This window comes from Uloborus diversus, chromosome 5 (genome assembly GCF_026930045.1).
Source record: "Uloborus diversus isolate 005 chromosome 5, Udiv.v.3.1, whole genome shotgun sequence".
Classification (NCBI taxonomy): domain Eukaryota; kingdom Metazoa; phylum Arthropoda; class Arachnida; order Araneae; family Uloboridae; genus Uloborus; species Uloborus diversus.
Window position 1 is genome coordinate 129,674,648 of NC_072735.1, and position 21,073 is coordinate 129,695,720.

At 33.6% G+C, this 21,073-nt stretch overlaps 1 protein-coding gene across 1 annotated transcript in view; it reads left to right on the forward strand.

Annotated features, from left to right (window-relative positions):
• The first annotated feature begins 1,629 nt into the window (after positions 1 to 1,629).
• The window catches only part of LOC129222062 (histone-lysine N-methyltransferase SETDB1-like), a 138,653-nt gene continuing 119,209 nt past the window's right edge, over positions 1,630 to 21,073 (forward strand). Inside the window, exon 1 of the mRNA XM_054856486.1 lies at positions 1,630 to 1,703. The gene's annotated coding sequence lies outside the window, so the exon portion shown is untranslated. The remainder of the gene's footprint in view (positions 1,704 to 21,073) is intronic.

A 21,073-nucleotide genomic window follows, 5' to 3' on the forward strand; every position in this document is an offset into this window, starting at 1 on the left:
TTTTCAGCTTTGGTATTGGATTTTCAGAGAAACGCAAAGCCCATATTTTTAGTCGGGAATTCTTTTTTTCCAAAATAGACTAGCGGATTAGTTATTAGAAAGATATGCATTATTATACGTGGCGTTGTGATATGACGTCATATCCGCTTATAGTGAAGCAATGTTCATTTGTGTAAATGAAAAATTGAAAAAGAATTTTTGAAATTTCTTCTGATAATATTTGAGAAAAAAAGCTATAAAATTAGGTCCCGTTCCCGTAGCAATATTGACGAGGTACGCGTACTGCTTCGTACTCTGAATTAATTTCCGGAAATAAAACCTCGTGGCAATTTAAAAATAAACACCTTAGGCACTTGCTTCTAAAGGTCGCTGTCGAGTCAAAACGAGATCGACTACGATGGTATTCTAGTCAAAAGTTCTTTTTTTTTCTTCTGTTTTCGTTAACTTTCTGTAAAAGCACTTATTTTTCGCGAGCCCGTCGTATTGAAAAAATATAAGCTTCTCGATTTTTTTTTCTTTCAACTTTGTTTTGTTCGCGAAATTAAAATCAGTTCGCAAAATCACCGATAACTTCCTTTCGCGAAAAGGAGTGCTTTTAGTTTTTCAATGTTTTATTAACTAAAAAATTAACAAATAATTTTTAAACTTTATAAGTTTTCTTTTACAGATGGGGATGAGGCGAGTTTATAAATCATGAACTTTTTTTTTTTAATTCAATGTTTGATGGCTTTTCTGTTTTTTTTTTTTTTTCTGTTCGCACCGTTTTATTATGTTACATAAACCGTGTTAGTATTTTTTTTGTTAAACAATCATACAATATGATATCGAAAGCAAATAGTGTTTTTATTACCTTTTTGTTTTTAAATTGTTTTAGAAGAAATTCTTTTCAGAAACAATTAAGGAAAACGTTAAATTCAATTTTAATTTAGGAATTCTAATTTCAAAATAAAAATTAGCTTTTGTTTACGTACATCGCAGATGAGAGATTATGTGAGAAATAGATTGCAAGGAAAAAAATTCAGACAGCAGTTTCGAGACCTCATGGAGCCTTTTATTCAATGCATCGTAATTTAGCTGCGTTTACGGCTTTTATTTTTCACGTGATGTAAAAGTAGGAATATTAAAAAAAAAAAAAAAAAAAAAAAATCAGGTTGCCCAGATTTGTACGCTAGTTAAGTGCTGTGTTTTTTGCTGCATAAATAGATTTGTTTCGGCAACAGCTAGTTTAAATCGAAGTCATATTTTAGAATACAGGTAGTGTATTAACATGTAGGCATGTATTTGTTATTTTTTCATATTTTGTGCGTGTATTATTAAATGAATTGTTTTATTTTTCGGGAAAAGTATGAAATTAAAAGCTCAGATTTTCAAAAAATCGATCAAACTTTTTGTCGATAGAAGATTTAAAAATGAACCAAAACGGATAGACAGCTTTTGGTGTCTCTAGACGGAGCGCTGAGGTGCTGAGGTTTGGTCGGTGTGTTATTTGCTTTCACTTCCCTCGCACTCGATTGGCGCACGCGCAGTCGATCGTTGCTACTCAATGTACGGGTACAAGAGACCACGTGATCTGCCGACTTGCTGACTGAACTGTTTCACTGCTTTCCGTGAGCGGCGTGCGTTCTGTGATCAGTTTCTCGGAATGTATTAGTTTTATCTTCAGGGTTTTTTTTTCTTCAAATCGTCAACATTTTCCAATCTTGGTAAGTTACTTTTGGTTAACATTTTGTATTGGAATTTTTAATGGAAGATATCATTATTTTTGTGAATACGGAAAATGGCTAATTTTACTCTTGCCACTAGCTGGCGCTGCAGTCGATTTCAAATTGGTCGATGAGTATCAGGGTTGCTACAATGGCATTTTTTTCGCTCATTGGCATTTTCATCACCGCAATTTTATTTAAAATAAAATATTGCGCAATTTCAATTGATTGTTTTTTGAAACCGCAGTTAAAAAAAAAGCTTTTGTCATTCATTTTAATCCGAAATTTTGCTGTTAATTTAGGTGAAATTGTGAGTTAAAAAAAAAAATTATTGAGTTGATGTTCCTTTGATTTTTCAGCTTACCATGACGACAAGGATAAGTAGCTCATCGTTTTGAATATGAATTTTGAGGGACTGATTTTCGTCGTCATGGTAACAAATCGTCTGAGGGTTGCGCTCATACATTTTTCTCCTTAAACGGATTTTACAATTTTTTTTGTGTAAAATTATGTTTTTTCAAGAAATACGTCTTTATAGATATAGTTAAGTTGCAAAACTGTATCTGAATACAAAATTCCGGATTAATAATTCCCATAATTTAAGGCTGATAAGAAATAAACAATACAAACTAATGACTCTTTATGATAAGGGTACGTGACAAGTGTACAAATTGGCCATATATATATATATATATATATATATATATATATATATATATATATATATATATATATATATATTAACCACATCTTTATTTCTTCATCTTAATTACCGTACCATTAAAAAAAATGGATATGCCTGTGTTACTTAATTTTGAAAATCCCCTGTCATAATATGACTGGTGCGAATTTCTTCTGCATTTCCATTCCATTCTATTTGTTGAAGCTAGAATCTCACCGAGTAGGGTCCTATCGGAATTCGTGATTTCGAAAAACATAATTTGAGTTCTAAACGGCAAAATTCAAATGAATAACAGGCAGGGGCCAATTAAGATTCGAGGGCCCCAGGACCGTATAGGTCCTCCTGTAGGCAAACCTTACAGTTTTGGCTATGAATTAAAGCAATTTTAGCCATTTGAGGGTCTCTAATGGTCGGGGTACCTTGATCACGGCCTAGTTGGCGTACTCGATAATCGCGCCAAGATGCCAGGGCTGGATGCTGGATGTTTTTATTTTTTGTTTGTTTTTGGTAAACGCTATTTTTTAATTAATTAACGTTTTGTTCATGTTAAGAAAAATAATTAATATGCTTAGTTTTGAAATTTATAATTTTCATTACATTCAAGTATTTATTTTTTTTTAAACGAACAATTATTTTTTCCGCTTACGACAATCAGTAAAATAAAAGTTTAAAAATATCATTCATAATTGTATTTGAATTTTATTTTATCAACTATATCTGTAATGAGCACAGCATTTCAGTATATTTGGTTCAGAATCCGTAAAATTTCTTTTCAATCTTGGCGCATTTGATACTTTTTTTTTTTTTGTATTCTTAATGTGAACTTAATAAAACACTCGACGTAAGCATGGTTGCCATCTTGGCTATTTTTGAGCACATTTGGCTAGAATTAAAAAAAAAAGTATTGGCCAAACCGATCTACATTTCGCTAAATACTTATCATACATAACATGATTAACTAAAGGTAAAATATATTGATCAGAAGATTTTAAAAAGATATTAGAGCAGTTATTTAAATAAAGATATGCAGAAAAAGACTGAAGCATTTAATACATATTCAATACATATTACACTTGTGTATGCACAAAACCGTTTAATTTCTTCATACACGTGTTTCGGGGTAATAAGGAACTCCCTTTTCAGTGCAAAATAAGAGGATTTCCAAAATGTGGATAGTTGGGGCAAACCTAACCTGGTAGCATTGTAAATGCTAAAGGATCCTAATCACAGCGTTACAACGCTGCCAGGTTAGGTTTGCCCCAACGATAGAAAGGAGAGAGGTTTTTCTGCTGGTTGGCTATTTTTGGCTAACTTTACGAAACAGTTTGGCATTTTCCGAAATTTTCGCCTGGCAACCCTGTTTCGGCGATGAGCAATTATTGTTCGCTCGTAGAACCGCCATATTGAAAAAGGTATTTTGAAGACTGTGGGCTGTGTCGCGTTTTGTATATTCAGCTAAGTAAGTTTTTTTCGTGAAATTCTATGTGTAATAGTAATTAAAATAGTTCATTCTTGTTTTCAATTTATCATTGAACTAATGTGGAGTTTTAACATGTTCAGAACATGTTGCGCAATTGTTGCATTTGGAACGTTCGCTTTCCATTGATCTTATTATCTTACTTCATTTCAATCCTCTGCAATCCACGTGCTTGTAGTTTGCATTTCTGTACATTAGTTGTAACTACTATTAATTTTCATGTAATATTACACATGTAGTATTTTCATGTAATTAATTTTCATGTAATATGGCCTTAAATTAATTTGTAGCTGTTACGAAATGAGAAGTTCTTTTAAAAAATCACATAATTTTGTCATTTTTTAATTATTAATGTTTTGTTCTTTTACGTATGAATTCCACTTTGACAAACGCACCAATGTTCATTTTTTTTGTTTATCTAAGATTGTTGGGGGCCTCCATGGCTCTGTGGTAGAAGTTTCGCCTTCTAAGCTGGAGATCGTGGGTTCGATTCCCGCCGGTGCCTTGGGTGTTATTTCCGTCTCCTGTGTTGCAAATCTTTCCTGTGTGTGCTTGGCTCGCAGGCCTCTATGTATGTGAAGCTGTTTAAGTAGTAAATAATATATAAATATAATAAAATTAATAAATCTGAGATTGTAGGATGCTCGACTCCGAATGAATACCGCTTCACCTTCATCTGCTGTTCAGATCATCCTTTTTGTTTTTTCTATTCTCCCTATCGTCGCATTCACTCATGCAGTTGGTGAAGAATTTCCCTGTTAGCGTCCGCAACGTGGATTTAAAAGATTGCGGATGTTTGATTAACGGGTGTGAACTAGATTTTTTTCCCTTTCGTACAATATTCCAAATCGTTGTATTAATGACTTGATTGGCAAAGAACGTTTTGGTGACAGAATAGATACTTTAAGATACTATACTAATAGATACAGAGATACTTTCCTGTTAATTTAACTAGGATATGTTAAGGATTAAGACGATAAAATTGATCAGCATTTTCGGTTATTAGTCAACTCGGAAAAGGGAAAAAGGTAAAGGAGAATTCACTCGCGTGTGTTGTGTGAAAGGAAATTTTGTATTGGTATCCCTCTCCCTCCGCTGACGAAAAATTGCGATTTCGTTTGGGGAAGCGTCGGATAAGATATGATAGAAGGGAATGTGTGCTATAGTGCAGCTCTGGTGAAAAGGGGGCTTGACCTTGGACGAACTGATTTGTTCGGGTTGAAAGCGGAGAAATTCTCCGATCGGCACATCGGTAGTGATCGGGTTTCATCACGTCTATTTAAGGAATGGAATGGTTTAAGCCTTAGCGGATTGGAAGTCAACTTATCGGAGCCAAACTATGCAGTTTTCAGTCCTTTTCATTAGATGAAAACCATTTCCCATCAGTTCAATATTTTTGATTGGAAAACAGGCACACGAAGAAATGTTTTAAGCTCAAAAGTAATGTCAGCACGAGTTTTTTTTTTTCTTCAGTTCACTCAAGTTAAAATATGCGAATGACCTTTAACTACTCACCAAGCAAACAGGTGAAAATAAAATAATAACATTGCTGACTATTTTCTGACGTTCAGATTGTAGTTTTCTACCAGGAGCAATGTTCTTCACTGTTGATTGACTAACAATATTTATCATCATTTGACTAACTGTATTAACATTATTTGATTGATAAACAATATTTATCTTGCCAAGAAGATGATGAAGATGTAATAAGGAAAATCAGGAGTTCTAATTCTCTGATGAATTTATTTGATTTGTAACATTACTTTTTTCTTTCGATAACGTCTTTATCCATGCTAATCATATTCGTACTATATTAGGGGCTGCCGTTCGTATTTTCTGGCTTCTTTTTCATATTGATGATTTCAAAATAAGAAATATGTGTTTGAACAGAAAAGTTTTTCTACATATCTTACCGATTTTCAAATTGGCATTTTAGTAGGAACTCGGAAGGTTTACCAGCAGAATATAGCAATGGCTTCAGAGTATGGACCAATGTTTACGAAAGTTACCACGAAAAACAATCAGAGAAAAACATAATAAACGACAAGAAATCTCACCAAGAGACTTGTAGTTGAAAGAATCAAACAGGGCTTCAAACCAGGACTGAACCGAAAGACAGAAAAAATCGTTTTCAACCATATAATTAAATTATCATCATTCCATTTACATTGCTACATTTTATGATTGTATTTGATGATATTCTCATATATATAATAGCGAATGATCGAGTAATACTCCTGACGCCATCAACAATGAAACTCGCGCCATGGCATGATAATTTGATAATATTTTTTGGTATGTTTGACATGCAGGGAAAGGCTTTATCGTGACAAGGCTGAACTGGATCCGGTCACTTAACTGTTTTACTGGTAAGACTGCCATTTTAGGAGAGTGAAGAAACGAAAAAGTGGTCAACTATTAATGCATATACTCGAGTTTAAGGTTAATCCACCGAAGTTAGGGTTAAAATTTCAACTACAAAATATCACCAAAAAGGCAATTGCTTCGTTAAAATGCAGAAGAGTAGAGGCAATTTTCACCCGTTGTACCTTGATGGACGACTTTCTAGTACTCCCAACTCCAGAGCTCGAATACACTACCTTGCGGTGATTAACAACACTAAAGAAAAAGGTAAAACATTCCATTCCACGTGTTTTCGTGTTTTCTTTGGGGTAAATTACAGGCTTCAGAGAGTTTATGATTTTATGTAATTTCAGCAGAATAGAAAAGAAAGCTTCCCACAAACACAATGAAAAATTACTGTCATTCACTAAGCGTCAAAGCAAGTTATAAGTTAAGGCATTTGTTTCACCTTTTTCATCCGCCATTAGACAGTGGCTGCAGCGCCCCCCATAGTTTATTGGAGTTGCGAATAATGTTTGACATACAATGAAATGCTTTATTTTGACAAGGCTGAACTGGATCCGGTGACTAAAGGTTTTACTGGTAAGACAAATTTTAGGAGAATAAAGAAACGAAAAAGTGGTCTACAATTAACGCTAGAGTTTAAGTTTAATCCACTGGAGTTAGGGTTAAAATTGCAACGATCAAAATGTCATCAAACAAGCAATTGCTTCGTTCAAATGAAGAAGCAATGTTCACCTGTCACACCTTGACGGGCGATTTTCTAGTTAAAGTAATAATGATCATAATTCTAGCATTTCAAATACATATTTCTTTGCTTTAAAACGATTACACTTATGCAGTTACAAAATTACAGTTACTATTGTTGAAAAATCCGATATGAAGAAATGTTTTCACTAAATTTTATAATATTCAATTTGAATTCACAAAAGACCACCAAAATCTCGCAGGATTAAAAACCCTTTTTAAAGTAAGAGGCATTAAAATACTGTTATTGTTCCACTGTAAAATGCGTAAGATTAGAAACTTTATTAGGAGTTATTTTTCTCCATACGAATGGCAACACAGGGGCGGATCTAGAGGGGGGCCATGGGGGCCATGGCCCCTCCCAAAGCCTTGTGACTGTAGGAATTTTTTTAAGAAAAAAAAAAGAAAAAAAATACGAGAAGATATCAAAATTTAATACATGTGTTTTACTGAAAAAGTATAGGCCTTAATTGGGAGATAAATTATGTCCCTATTCTCAAAACAAAACTTTTATTTCCGAAATTTTTCTCCATCTTTTACATCATTTCTTGATTCCAACTACAGACACTTGGACGATCTCTAAATGCTGCTGTTCTCAGAGTATATCTATTGGTCACAAGACCAAAGAGAGCCTAAATTTTCGTTTTTATGGCTTTCATTTCGAAACTAGGGGGGGGGGGGACCCCCTTTCCCATGCGTTTTCACAAATGCCTTGATATGTAGCAAAAAAATTGCATTTTAAGTCTTTTATTTGGAAAACATGTCAACGGAAACTAGCTTATCCAGTCCTTATCACTTAACTTGCTTAAAAGCAACTTAAATGAAATTTTTTGGGACTTCATTTACAAACGAGTTTTGATAGGACCCCCTCCCTCCCTAGTTTATATCGTGATGATAGCTTTAAAAGGAGGTTTTTGGAGGAACTAACGAATCTTCCATCCCTTTCTAAAATATGTATAAATATAGTTAAAAATCGAATTTTTAGAGCTTCAAAGGCAAAATATTTCCAGGAAGGAAGGATTCTAAGCACTTTCACATTTCCTTTAATGTAAGCAAACATTACCTAAAGGTGCATTTTTAGGCTGGACAGCTGAAGAACTAGAGAAGAGAACTCCTCCTCTTCTAACTTCTTAATGTATAATAACAGAATATTTTGGTTTCTAAGTTTAATTTTCAAAAAGTATTTTGGCGTCAGCGCCCGAAACCTGACCTTTCTCCATACATCATCAAAAATAGACAAAATGCGTTTCTAGTTTCCTAATTTTCAAAAATTACTCGAAAATTTAAATTTTGAAACATTTTTGAGGGCGATTCCTAAATCCACCCCTTCACCTAATGTCTCGATACCCCGAAAATTGACTTTTTAAAACTGCATTTTAATAAAATTTCTGGGGAGTTCGGAGTTTGTTCAAAAATTTCGGATGGCCCCTCCCAAAACAATCGGCTGGATCCGCCACTGTGGCAACAGGTAGTAGTAAACCAGTGATGCCAAACCTTTTTCTACCCGAGGGCCGCACCTCATATTAAAAGGATTCTCGCGGGTCAAGACACATGTACAATTTCAAAATATTTAAAAAATTTCTAAATAACGTTGGAAGGATAGAGAAAAGGAAAGAAAATTCATTGCTGTGGTTCTCTCTTTCATTGAACGTATGTTTTTAGAAATCAATTTCTGAACAGTTTTCTTTATTTCATTTAACTATAGATTTTAAATTTAATCCAGGGCGAATTTCTGAATTTTTTAACGATTTTACTTGAGAGTTGGTTTTGTTCTTATACAATTTCTACTCGTCGGTTTCACTGTCTTTGGTGCTTTAGTCTAAAATTTGAAACACAAAGGCCGATCATTTTCCAATTTAAATTACAGATTACAATTTCCAATGAAAATTTCTTTTGTAATCGCCAACAACGAACCCGAAGGTCAAACGTACATGTACAACTAAACATACGAGAACATCACTTGGGCAATTTACATGTTGCTCTCTCCCTCTTGTGGTCAAGAAATGAGGTGCTCAATTAATCAATTTGTTAAAAAATCTTGTAAAAACGGAACAAAAATTGTTGTGTACCATTATGTTATAAAATAAACAGTTCCTGCACAAGATTTATTTAAGATAATTTCTCAACCCGAGTTAGTTCGGGTTGAGCGAGTCGCTAATTCATAATAGGGGGGGGGGAGATCAAAATATTGATCTTCAACAATTTATTAGTAAGCAAAATGAAATAAATATGAAAAAATATCTGTTTTATACCAATCAGGAAAATACGCAAAGAAATACTTCCTGTAAAAAATATTTTTTTCTAGTTTTATTCGGATGACTAAATCCTTGTAGCTCGCTGTTGAGAAAGGGTTCCTTGTAACCTCAAAACACGTGTCTAATGTCCATGCAATTTACTTTTCAAATTTGTTGGTTATGATCACGTTGCTTTTCTCACATTTAATTTGGCATAAAAGGTAATTTATTACGCATCAAATGTAAATCGTAGCTTTATTTTAATTCTCATTGTTTCGTAAATTATTATTTTCTTAAATTGCTTCTTCATTAAATATTTATTATTCATTTGTTACTAAATATCTTCATCTTATAATTTTTTTTTATTCATTTGCTGCTTTGCATAAATTCAATTGCTGCTGAAGAAAGAGTTTTTTTTTACTTTTCCAAGTTGTTGAGAAAATGTCTTGAATTTATAAAATCTTTCTCTTGCAATAATTAAACTACAAATGCACGTATACTGTTTTGAACTATTCGTCGTTAAGCTACATCTCACCTGAGACTGTTTTCTCCGTAGTTATGAAACAGTGAAAACGTATGCGCAGTCGCGGTGAACGGTTTACTTGCTAAGCTTGTCTGAAAGTGACGTGTCAGTAGTTGTATTACGGTAACCCTGCGAGGAAGTGGAGTTGTCTTTCTTCCTCGTATGCACAAGATGGCGCTCGCTTGTTATCGACGGAGCTCTGTTTTCGCTCGATGAAGACGCCATTTTGTGCGCCATGGGGTCATTCGCATTCTTGTTGTTGCGATGCTCGGAACGGTTCTTTCGCCGCAGGAAGGGGTGTGCGGTGTAGGAGGAACGCACGTTTGGCGTAGTTTCTCAGTTGTGTTGATGTTTGAGATTCCGACGAATTCGTTGTTTTGCGTGGTTAGAAATATTTCGTTGGGTGTGTTATAAAAAAAAAATTGAACTATGACATCTTGATTCAAATTATGTTTTTCGCAATCACGAGTGTGTGTGTATGTAGGCGTGCGTGTTTGTGTGTGGGTATGTGTTTGTGTGTGTGGGGGGGGGTATGTTTATGTGTGGGTAATTGTGTGTAGGTGTGTGTGTGTATGTATGCGTGTGTGTGTAGGATATGGACGCAACCTGGAGACGGTTTTCGTTAGAGAAGCAGCATCGTGAGGCGGCCGGTCGACGATGGTGCTGCAGAGGGTGCTGGCGGGAAAATAAAATGATAGGACCTCAAAACAGTTAAGTGAGAACAATAAGCAATCGTGATTGCTCAAAAAAAAAAAAAGAATGAAGAAGATAAAATTTCAAATAAAAATCTAAAAAGCAGTAAAATAGAAAATAGTTTTTGTGTTTTTTGGTCAGCTAATAAAAAGTAATTATAATTTTTTTGTGTGTGAGTTCTGTGTGAGAACATTCTATAATGGGGGGGGGGGGGGTTATTTTTTGTTTATTCAATTATTTTTTAATGATTAGAATTTCGACATCTTACAATTATATCGATACTTGAGAAGAGTTATTCGGTTCAATTTGTTTGTTTTGGTGTTGATGGTCAAAAGAGTCTTTGCAAGCTATACTTTTCTCCGCATCACCCCACCACATAGCGAATGCCTTAGGTTTTGAGGGGAGAAAAGCTACTTTCATAAAGGACTCCATGAGTGACCACCTGCAATTCGCATCGACCAGAAGAAAACTAGGAAAGCATCTATTGGGTTATTCGAGGAAGGTTAGACTAAATATACAACGACTACCTCCCCTACTCGTTCCTCACCTGTTTGTTTTCTAAAAAGCAACACCACAAATTCTGGTTTTTAGCTGTATGCGATATTGTTGGGCCACACTTGTTGAGAATTTTTGTCCTGAAATGCAAGAGGGGCAGAGTTTACTTTCATAGTATTAATTATTAGTTATGTGCATATATCGTCGCCTAAGAACAATATGATATTTAAGCCTGAAAACAACAGAAAGAGATAACTACTGTTTCTCTGAGGTGACGATATAAAACCAGGGTATTTTCAAGGTGCGAAAATATTCAATTTTCTTTTTTGAAGAAGTGAAATAACAAAAAGAGTGCAGACTATGTAGATCAGTGTCATGAAAAACTAGCAGTGTAAGGACACGGAGGATGTCTGGGAGAGAAGTTATTTGTTCTTTAATTTAGATTTTTTATATTTAGAATGCTTGGGGGGAAAAACATTCAAATATCATAGTTGCCAAATCTTCCGATTCGTTCGGCAGACTCCCGAATTTAGATACCTTCTCCCGAACTCCCCAATGAAGTAGTACTTCCAGAATTTCCATTAGACCAACGAATTTCCTGAAAAAAGGGTTTTTCATTGATTGAAGTTAAAACGTATGTAGTGAAACGATCGCAATCACAAAAACTAAACCTTTTGATAGACAAATATGAAAATTCTATAAGTATCTAATAATTTTGGAAACTTTTTTATTTCATTTTTCTTTTTGAAACTTCAAACTCCCAAATTTGTTGTCTCGATTTTTTTTTGAAATTTGAACATTCTAAATTTTTACTTATTGCAATTAATTTTCTTTATCAGCTATAGGAGAAAACGAACTTGTAACTCTCTTCCCCCCCCCTCTAAGTGGTAAATTTTGGGTTCTGTACTGACTTAATTTAAAAAATCTCTAATTTGATTTAAAAACTTCTTTCACACTTTTTAAAAAATAACTTGGTACTGTGTATTTAAATTAAGATCCCAACTATAGTGAACTCTTTACATAAATTCTGTTTTGTACGGTAGGAGAGGGAGATTTTCATTTTGTTCTAACCGTAACGCGTATTTTAATTTGATTCTTCCTAATGCATATTTTAAATCTTTGCGAACCAAATAAAATTCCGAAGTAATCTTTGAGGAGACACCCAAAATAGATTTAAGAGTTTATGAAAAATACCAATACTTCAATTTGGAAATTTCTTCCTAGATACAACTAAATTACATTTTTCTCTAATGTATCTTAAACTAGAGTTAATTTCAATAAATATGAAGAGCAATATTTTTAGAAGGAATGCTAACAAATGCACCTAGGACAAATTTTACATAAAATGTGCTCATAAGTAACGCTTGTTTCAAATCCTGCAATTAGTTTACGCGCCCTATGTGTATATTTACTAGAATGTCATAAAAAATGAAAGTCTGTATTTCAAGCCGTATACCCTCTTTTATTTTTCCTGTTATGTCAAAACAATTGTAAAAAGGTTTCATATATTAATTGAAATTGAACTACGGCAACCGTGCCGACTTGCGTCTAAAAGTGTGAACCATGACTGTACTCGATTGAAAAAAAAAATTTTTTTTTTCGGAAATTCTAAATTTCATGTTGATAAAACTTTGCCCTTATAGCCCAAATGTACCACAAAAATATTTATCCAAATTACAGTTTTTAAGTGTCCATTTTTTTCTACATATCGTCGCCTCAGAGTATTAGTAGGATGGATACCGTACTGTTATTCCTGGGATTAGATGTCTTACTGTTGCTCTGAAGCGACGATATAATATACGAGTATTTAAAAACATGCAAGTTAAATTTTTAAGAAATTATGAGGCTGAAAAATATAAACATTAAATTTGGTAATTAGCGTTAAGTAGGAAATTTTGCTCTCGTGCAACATTTAAAAGTCTCCCACATAGTACAGATATGGATTTTTTCCAAGTTAACTTTTTTATTTTAAAAATATTTTGTATTATTTATTTGCAATTGTTGCCTTGAAAAATGTGTTTGCTAAGGATTTTTTGACTTGATTTTTTAAAAAATTATGTGTAATTTTTAAAAAGATAAATAAAACATATATCAATTTTTTAAAGAAAATTAAAAATTGTCGACCTCCTGGGCCTCAAAATATTTTAAAAATTCGAAAAAGATTTTTGTGGTACATGTTAGACTGTAGGTAGGGGCAAGTTTTATCAACATGAAATTTCGACCTTCTAAAAACGTATTTTTTTTTTTTTTTTTTTCGATTCGTCCTATTACACAGTGCTGGTTTACACTTCCAACGCAAGTCGGTACAGGTTGCCCCATTGTTTAAATTATAAGAAACTTAAAAAAAAAAAGTCATTAAAAAGCAGAAGGAAAAATGTAAGAGTGTGCGACGTAAAACATCGACTTTCATTTTTTTTGGGGGGGGGGGGGGGACACCTTACTCTTTATTTGTGTCTTGTTCAAATCTTACAACTCAATTTCGACCCACTTTTCGTGATCGGATTCTTTTAAAATTCAGTATACGACCTCAGACCCGATGACAATGAAATATTCTTTAATCATTTAATTAATTAACGATTAATTATTATTTTATTCCAATTCAGCATTTTTGCATAAATCCTCCAGTACGAGAGCGAAACAAATGCTCTAACAAAATTGAATTAATCCATAGAAACCCCTAATTTTTTTTTTCTGCATAATATAAAATTTGTTCCCATGTTTCAAGGTGATTAAAACGTGAATTATAATTATTTTTACCAAATTTCATACTCAAATGTAAGTGAGCCTTCAATTGAAAGTTCACTGTTGATCACTCATTGTTGAACAATGCTTTTATCAAAATTTATCTCAAATATTTAAAGCAATTAAATATTAGGATGAGTCACCGTCCTATGTTGAAAAAAAAAAGTTTCTGATTTTTATCGGGTGCAGCATGAAAAGGGTGTCAAATCGTGTTTTAAGGTATAATAACATTAGGTATTATAAACATAAAGTGTTAAGCGAAATAAAACTTTAGATACAATAGAGAAAAATGTAATGTGTTTTAAGGTGAAACAAAGTTTTATTAAGGATAACATTTTCTGCCTCCGAATTGAATTTGAGAAACACATATTTCGAGCAAATATTTATAAAAAAAAAAAAAAAATTGAATTTTGACATCTTAAATTCAAATTATGTTTTTCGCAATCACGAGTGTGTGTATGTAGGCGTGTGTGTTTCTGTGTGGGGGTATGTGTGTTTGTGTATACGGGTATGTGTATGTGTGTGTAAGCATATGTGTGTGTGTCTGTGTGCAGGCATGAATGTGTGGGTAGTTGTGTGTATGTGTTTGTGTATGTGTGTAGGTGTATGTTTGTGCATGTGTGTGTGCGTGCGTGTGTGTGTAGTTGTGTATGTATGCGCGTGTGTGTAGGACATGGGTGCAACCTGGAGACGACTTTCGCTATAGGAGCAGCATCGTGAGGATCCGTTCGACGGTGATGCTGGCAGAGGCGGTGAGAAAATAAAATGATAGGACATCAAAACAGTCAAATGAGAACAATAAGCAATCGTGATTGCTCAAAAAAAAAAAAAAAAAAAACCAAAAAAAAAAAAAAAAAAACCGAGAGTTTGAATAACAACACTTTACGGCGATTTAAGAAATTAGCCAAAGATGTAAAACATTTTAATGTTGCGCGGACAAAGCCGGTGTCCTATTGGATTAGTAATGTCCTACGTTAGTGGGTCGGTTTTGATTTTACCTCTTTCAGCCACCATTAACCAGAAACTGCAGCGCTTCCTATAGTTGATTTGAACTGCGAAGAGTAATCTATTTTCTGTGAAAATCGTGTATATGTTCGGGTTATTATTGAACATCATAATGATCGACATCATTATTATGCTCTAATTTATGTGCAAAATCGATCTCGTCGGTCATCGGTTATAGTATTTACGTAAGTTATACTTCAAATACTTCAACATGTGTTTTTGGGTGCTTCCTCCCTCCATCAAATGTTTTACAAGTAGTTTTTATCACAAGTCCAGAATTTGAATGATAGTTTGCTGAAAAGTATAGTAGATGACATGACAGTTGTGTAAATTCAAAAAATTAAAAGCATATTAAAGCCGCATTGCTTGTAGCGCAATCGGGTTGCGAATTCATTGATTGGCGGGGAAAGAAAGTTTGGCGCTGTAGCTGGTAGGAGAATCGTTATGGTAACCCGGTTATCAGTGGAAGCTGGCGAAACATTCTGCCAAGCCAATGCCTTTTTTGAATGCGCACGCGCGGGAAGCGGTGAGTATTGCTGCACTTGCAATTAGAGTGGTCTTTATAGTCATTTTCCCCCCGTATCTCGAATACAGTGCTGTGTTAAGTGTCCCTTTTTCCTTTCAATTTTGAGATGCATTACATTTCGGTTATGGTATTTGATTATTTATTCTGGAATTGATTGTCGTTGAATGAAAAGCCTGAAATGCACAATTATTATCCTCACATATATAATAGCCGATGATCGAGTAACGCGCGTGTTTCAACAATGAAACTCGCGCCACGGCATGATAATTTGATAATATTTTTTGGTAATGTCTAACATAAGGGCTTTACTGTGATAAGGCTGAACTCGATTTATTGGTAAAATGGTCAACAACAAACGCTACCTACTGGAGTTTAGGGTTAATCCACTGGCGTTAGGGTTACAATTTCAGTTTTCAAAATATCACCAAACAGGCAATGGCTTCGTTCAAATGTCGAAGCAATTTTCACCCGTCATACCTTGACAATTTTCTAGTCCTCTTATGTATAATAGCCGATGATTGAGTAACAACAAATGTTTCAACAATGAAACTCGCGCCACGGATGTTTGACTATGATAATTTGGTAATATGTTTTGGTAATGTTTAACATATAGGGAAAGGCTTTATCGTGACAAGGCTGAACTCGATCCGGTAACTTTCCTGTTTTACTGGTAAGACTGTAATTTCAGGGGAATGAAGAAGCGAAAAAATGGTCAACAATGAACGCTACCTACCGGAGTTTAGGGTTAATCCACAGGAGTTAGTTACAATTTCAAAAAACCACCTAACAGGCAATAACTTCGTTCCAATGTAGAAGCAATTTTCACCCGTCATACCTTGACGGGCGATTTTCTAGTATATAATAATTGATCTTGTCTAGGATTGTTTTTTTCTGTGTTTTATGGATTTAAAAGATAAATCACAGAAAAGTTGTAACAGAAAAATATATGCACTAATTTAGCGTATCACCGTTTTACCTGCAAAACCTCTATTTTCACAACCGTTAACAGGGTTGTTTGGTTTAAACCACGTTGGTTTAAACCATGGTTTTAACCATGATTTAAACCAATTGTTTTTTTTTTTAAAAACCATGCGGTTTTTTAAAATGGTTTTTTAAAAAAAAGCAAAAAAAAAAAAAAAAATCCATTTTACAGGTTTACATTGATTTCCCCACACATATTGAAAAATGTAAAATTCCATTTATGCTAAGTTCCTAGCTAAGTTGCAGAGATAAATACTGAAATTGCAAAGTTGCTTCTTCAAAATGTATTACAAGCTTTAATCGAAAAAAAATATTAATATATTTTTTATTTTATATATGTGCCATAAAGCAGATTTCAGTCAACTTCCATCATTATGCTTAATTTGCATGATTAGTTAAGATTTACTAAGGATTGAATCTTTTATTGCAGATGCAATCCATTATATTGCTCACTCCTGTTGCAGGGGTGTGACATTTTTGCCCATTTATTTGCACTTTCCTGGAATTTTAACTTTGACTTGTAAGGTAATCAACAGTCTAACTTAATTGTTTGCACCTAAAAATTAAGATTTGTTCTGCAGGTGAACACAAATATTTTTTGAATCAAATTTTTAAAAAATGTTCATACTTCATATTATGATACATAATAGTTCCTTATATTTTAATGTACGAAGATTAAAAGACAAATCTTTAAATTCCCAGAATAATATATATGTTATTTAGTACTTTCAACAAAAAGCAAGTTTTGAAGTTTTTCCAGAGCCTAATCAATTTTTGAGTTATGAATATCTAAATGACAAAAATATATGCACTGCACTTTTCTGAAGCTGGTTTTAGTAATGTTGAAGACTTTTAAAGACGGTTGCATTGCATTTTTCAAATTCTTTTTCCTGGCTTTTCCACCACTCAGTCACTGTTGCAGAAGATATAACGTTTTTGGCAAAAAATTTTTCTTGAAACAGAATTTGCTACACATTTATTTGTTCTAAAGAGTTTGCATTTAATATTTTTTTACACTTCAATGCTGGATGCAACATGTATGTCAGTAAATAAGCTGTAATTTAAGCCATGTTGCACCAATTTTTGTATTTTTGATTTGGTTCTTTGTTTTCGCGATAGTCGATATCTTTTCCAAGTCTTTCCAAAATAAGAACGGAGTCGAATATAGAGCAGCACTTTTTTTTTTTAACTTTTGTCAGTACAACAGCAATCGATTTTTTGACTGTTCAATCATGTACTGTTGTACATTTTGCTTTACTTCAATATTTGCGACATTGTGTATAAAAATCAGCATTATGAAAGATCAGAAAGAAAAAATATGAAAATTGTTCTTTTGAAAAGATTATGCTTTAAAATATAACTTTTACCTTTATTCAATAATTATTCATATTATGTTGGTTTTATAAAGTTTTTTTCTTGGATCTTCATTATATTTTATCTTAACCCGCATCACAACGACTTCTTGAAGTATTTTGTATCATAAAGGGTCTATATATACATGCATATTAATATGTTAATCAAGTCAAACATTTCAATCAATATTTCCCCGCAGAAAGCTATTTTAATTATTTAATTTAGTTACAAGATTTTGTTCTTATCTCTTTAATTAATCAAGAAATTAGGTATAATGTGATTTTCTTTAAAAAATATTTCATCAGTGCAATTTTCTGAACATATGTTCGATATGCAGTATCGCGAAAAATTGCTTTCGTGTTTGAGGTTTCAATCCTTTTGCATCTTGTAAATATTTTGATGTTTTTTACCATCGGAAGTTATTTTGACATGTGCTACCGTAGATTAGCTTATTTTTCGTTTAATTTCAATAATTAACGAAGGAATTAGTTTGGAAACCATGACAACATTGAACTTACTCGGACTTCGCGGAAAACTGCTTCTCGCGTTTGAAATTTCAATCCTTTTGCATCTTGTAAATAATTTGATATTTTTGACAGTAGGAAGTTATTTTGACATACAGTGGCTCCCAAAAGTGTTCTTACACCTACGACTTTCAATGAAATAGGCCCTTATCCATTGGTTAGAATTAATATTTCGGAATAGGTATTTTATTATAAAATCTATGATCTATTTTTAACAAAACTACAAAAATTTTTTTTAATAAAACATTAAAACTTAATTTTTTAAAAATCAGAAACCAAAAAGTTACGGAAATTTTATCTCACAAAAGTCTTCGTACACTTTGAAAAAATGTCAAAAATTAGTAAATAATCTAATTTTTTACTAAGTTATTATTTAGTAGAATATCATGCAGTAACAACAACAGCTTTTAAACGTCTGGGAATAGATTTCATTGTTTCTTTCTTTCTTTTTTTGTGCAATTTCTAAGTAAGCGTTCAGCCGCACTACGAGTCTTACTGTTTCTAGTTCGCTTTTCGTTTCAATGGTGTATTTTCGTAATCTAGCCACCAGATATTTCCAAATATGTTCCATTAAGTTTAAATCTAGCGATTGAGGAGATATTTCCAAGCTTAAGGACAAATTTTGAGGCACCAAACACGAACGTGTGCTTCTTATCGTACGATAAGAAGCACACGTTTAAATTGCTTTTTAAAATATTTAAATGAACAGCATAATTCATTATTTCATCAAAAAATTCCAAATTTCCAAGTCCTGATGCTGAGATGCACCCTCACACAAGAACATCTTCACCGTTCTGATTAACCGATCCAACTAAGTTCTTAAGATTAAATTCCTCTTTTTTTCTTTCATTTACAATTATACAACAATTTAACCCAAAATGTTGAATTTATTTTCGTCTATAAATAAGACGTTGTTCCAAAACGTATTGAGCTTATTTAACATTGATTTTACGACGGAAAGTGTAAGCTTACTGTTTTTCGCACGAACAAGAAAATTTCTGCGGGAAGAGGTCCCATTTAATCTAGCTAATCCTAGAACTTTTCGAACAATTTTAGTTAAAAATTAAACGTAAAATGTTTCATTCAATTCTGTAGAAACTTTTTCAGTTCTGAAATGTGTATTTTTCATATTTTTTTTAACTGTAAACCTCCGATCACGCTTTGTTATCTTTGCCAGTTGACCTTTTCTTACCTTGTTTTCGATCCGATTCTTGTCTTTAAAGCATTTTATCAAGCCCTTCACTATAGAATGGTATCAATTAACCAATTTAGAGACATTTCAAATCAATTTACGGCTACTGTGAGGGAAAAAACCAAATTTCGAATCGTGTTTGTTGTTTTTTACGCATACCTGCCATTTTAAAATAATAAGCAGAATATTAGGGAATAAAAACACTAAAAATTAAAGTCAAATGACTTTACAGTATTATTACTAGGGCTTGACCGATGGCATTTTTTGGCCGATGGGCCGATGCCGATTGCTCAAAGATGGCCGATGGCCGATAGTTTTCCTCCAAATGGCCGATGGCCGATGCCGTTGGCCGATGGCAAAAAAAAAAAATAAATAAATAAAAAGATTAATTTGAATTCTGATATGTTTAATTCAAATTATGTTTTTCGCAATCACAGGACCCACTTATTGAAGTTATTGTTTCCAGAAACTGCTCCTGACCCCCCAAACCTGCCCTTCTCCTGAGCGGTTACGCGTGTATAGTTGTGTGTTTGTGTGTGTGTGTGTGTAGGCGCGCATGTATATGTAGGCTTGTGTGTGCACACACGTAGGCGTGTATGTCTCTCTGTGTGTAGGTGCTTGTGCATGTGTAGGCTCGTGTGTGCATACTTTTGTGTATGTACATGAGCGTGTGTGTGACCAGGGGCCACTGACCAGGAGAAGCGAATTTCGGGGGACATTGCTCAGGACCGGAGGAGCCGCGCCTGCAGAGGACGGTGGGCGGGAGTGCGGCAGAGGGAAGCGGGGGGGGGGAGGAAATAAAATCAGCTTAACGTCAAGGACAGTCAAATGAGAACAATAAGCAATCGTGATTGCTCAAAAAAAATCTGACAGAAATAAATTGATAAGATTGTCAGGGATTTGAAGGATCATTGAAACAAATATAAGAAATACGCAAAATGACATTTCTTAGCCAAAATAATTAATCGCTAAATATTTAAGAAATGCTTGAAACGACGAGGGTAGGTTTGGGGGGACACCCTCTGATTTTGGAGTAACTCACAAATTTAAACTTCGGCCCCAACTTCAGCCTCATTTTTTTAGTACAGAACCGCTACCACCAACGCCTCGGAAGAGTTTCTGAATCTACTTCAGCACTTCTGAAGAAAAAATTCAAAAGTGCCTTTGATTTCCGAATTATGTCACCATTCAAAACGTCTTTAATCAATTTCTTACATTAACCCCTTCAGACCTGGTGTCCGATATACCGGACATACTTTTAAACAGCTCCTAATCATTTAATAATTGATTTAATTAGTTGATTATTTTGTAGTTGACTCTTTACATTCTACTTATTATAATTTGAAGTAATTTTTCGTTTTGGGTTTGACAACACTGACATATAAGGATTGAGAGATAGAGAGTGGCTCAACAATGGATTTTCGTTTGAAAAGCGAGGTTTTTTCCTGATTTTTTAAAAAATATACAAACACTTATATTATGTTTTATAATTGTTTGTAGAACATTTTATAATGAAGTTTGTTCGGTATTTTATCGTTTTTGTATATGAAATATTGATTTCAAAAATATAAGTCAGGAATATTGGATGTGCCATAACTCTTTTAATTTTTCTCCTACAAACTCAACATTTTGTCAATAAGATACCCTTTACCATAGTACACTGTGTACCAATTATCAACATTTTTGGTCCAATATTTCATAATTCCGACTGAAGGGGTTAATGCTCTAAATTCTTCCTAAACAATATATAAAGCTTGAAAAAAAAATTTCCAATTTTGAGAATGGTGTTAGTTTTAAACAACTAAGAAGTACAACCTAGAGTTTAATTTCAG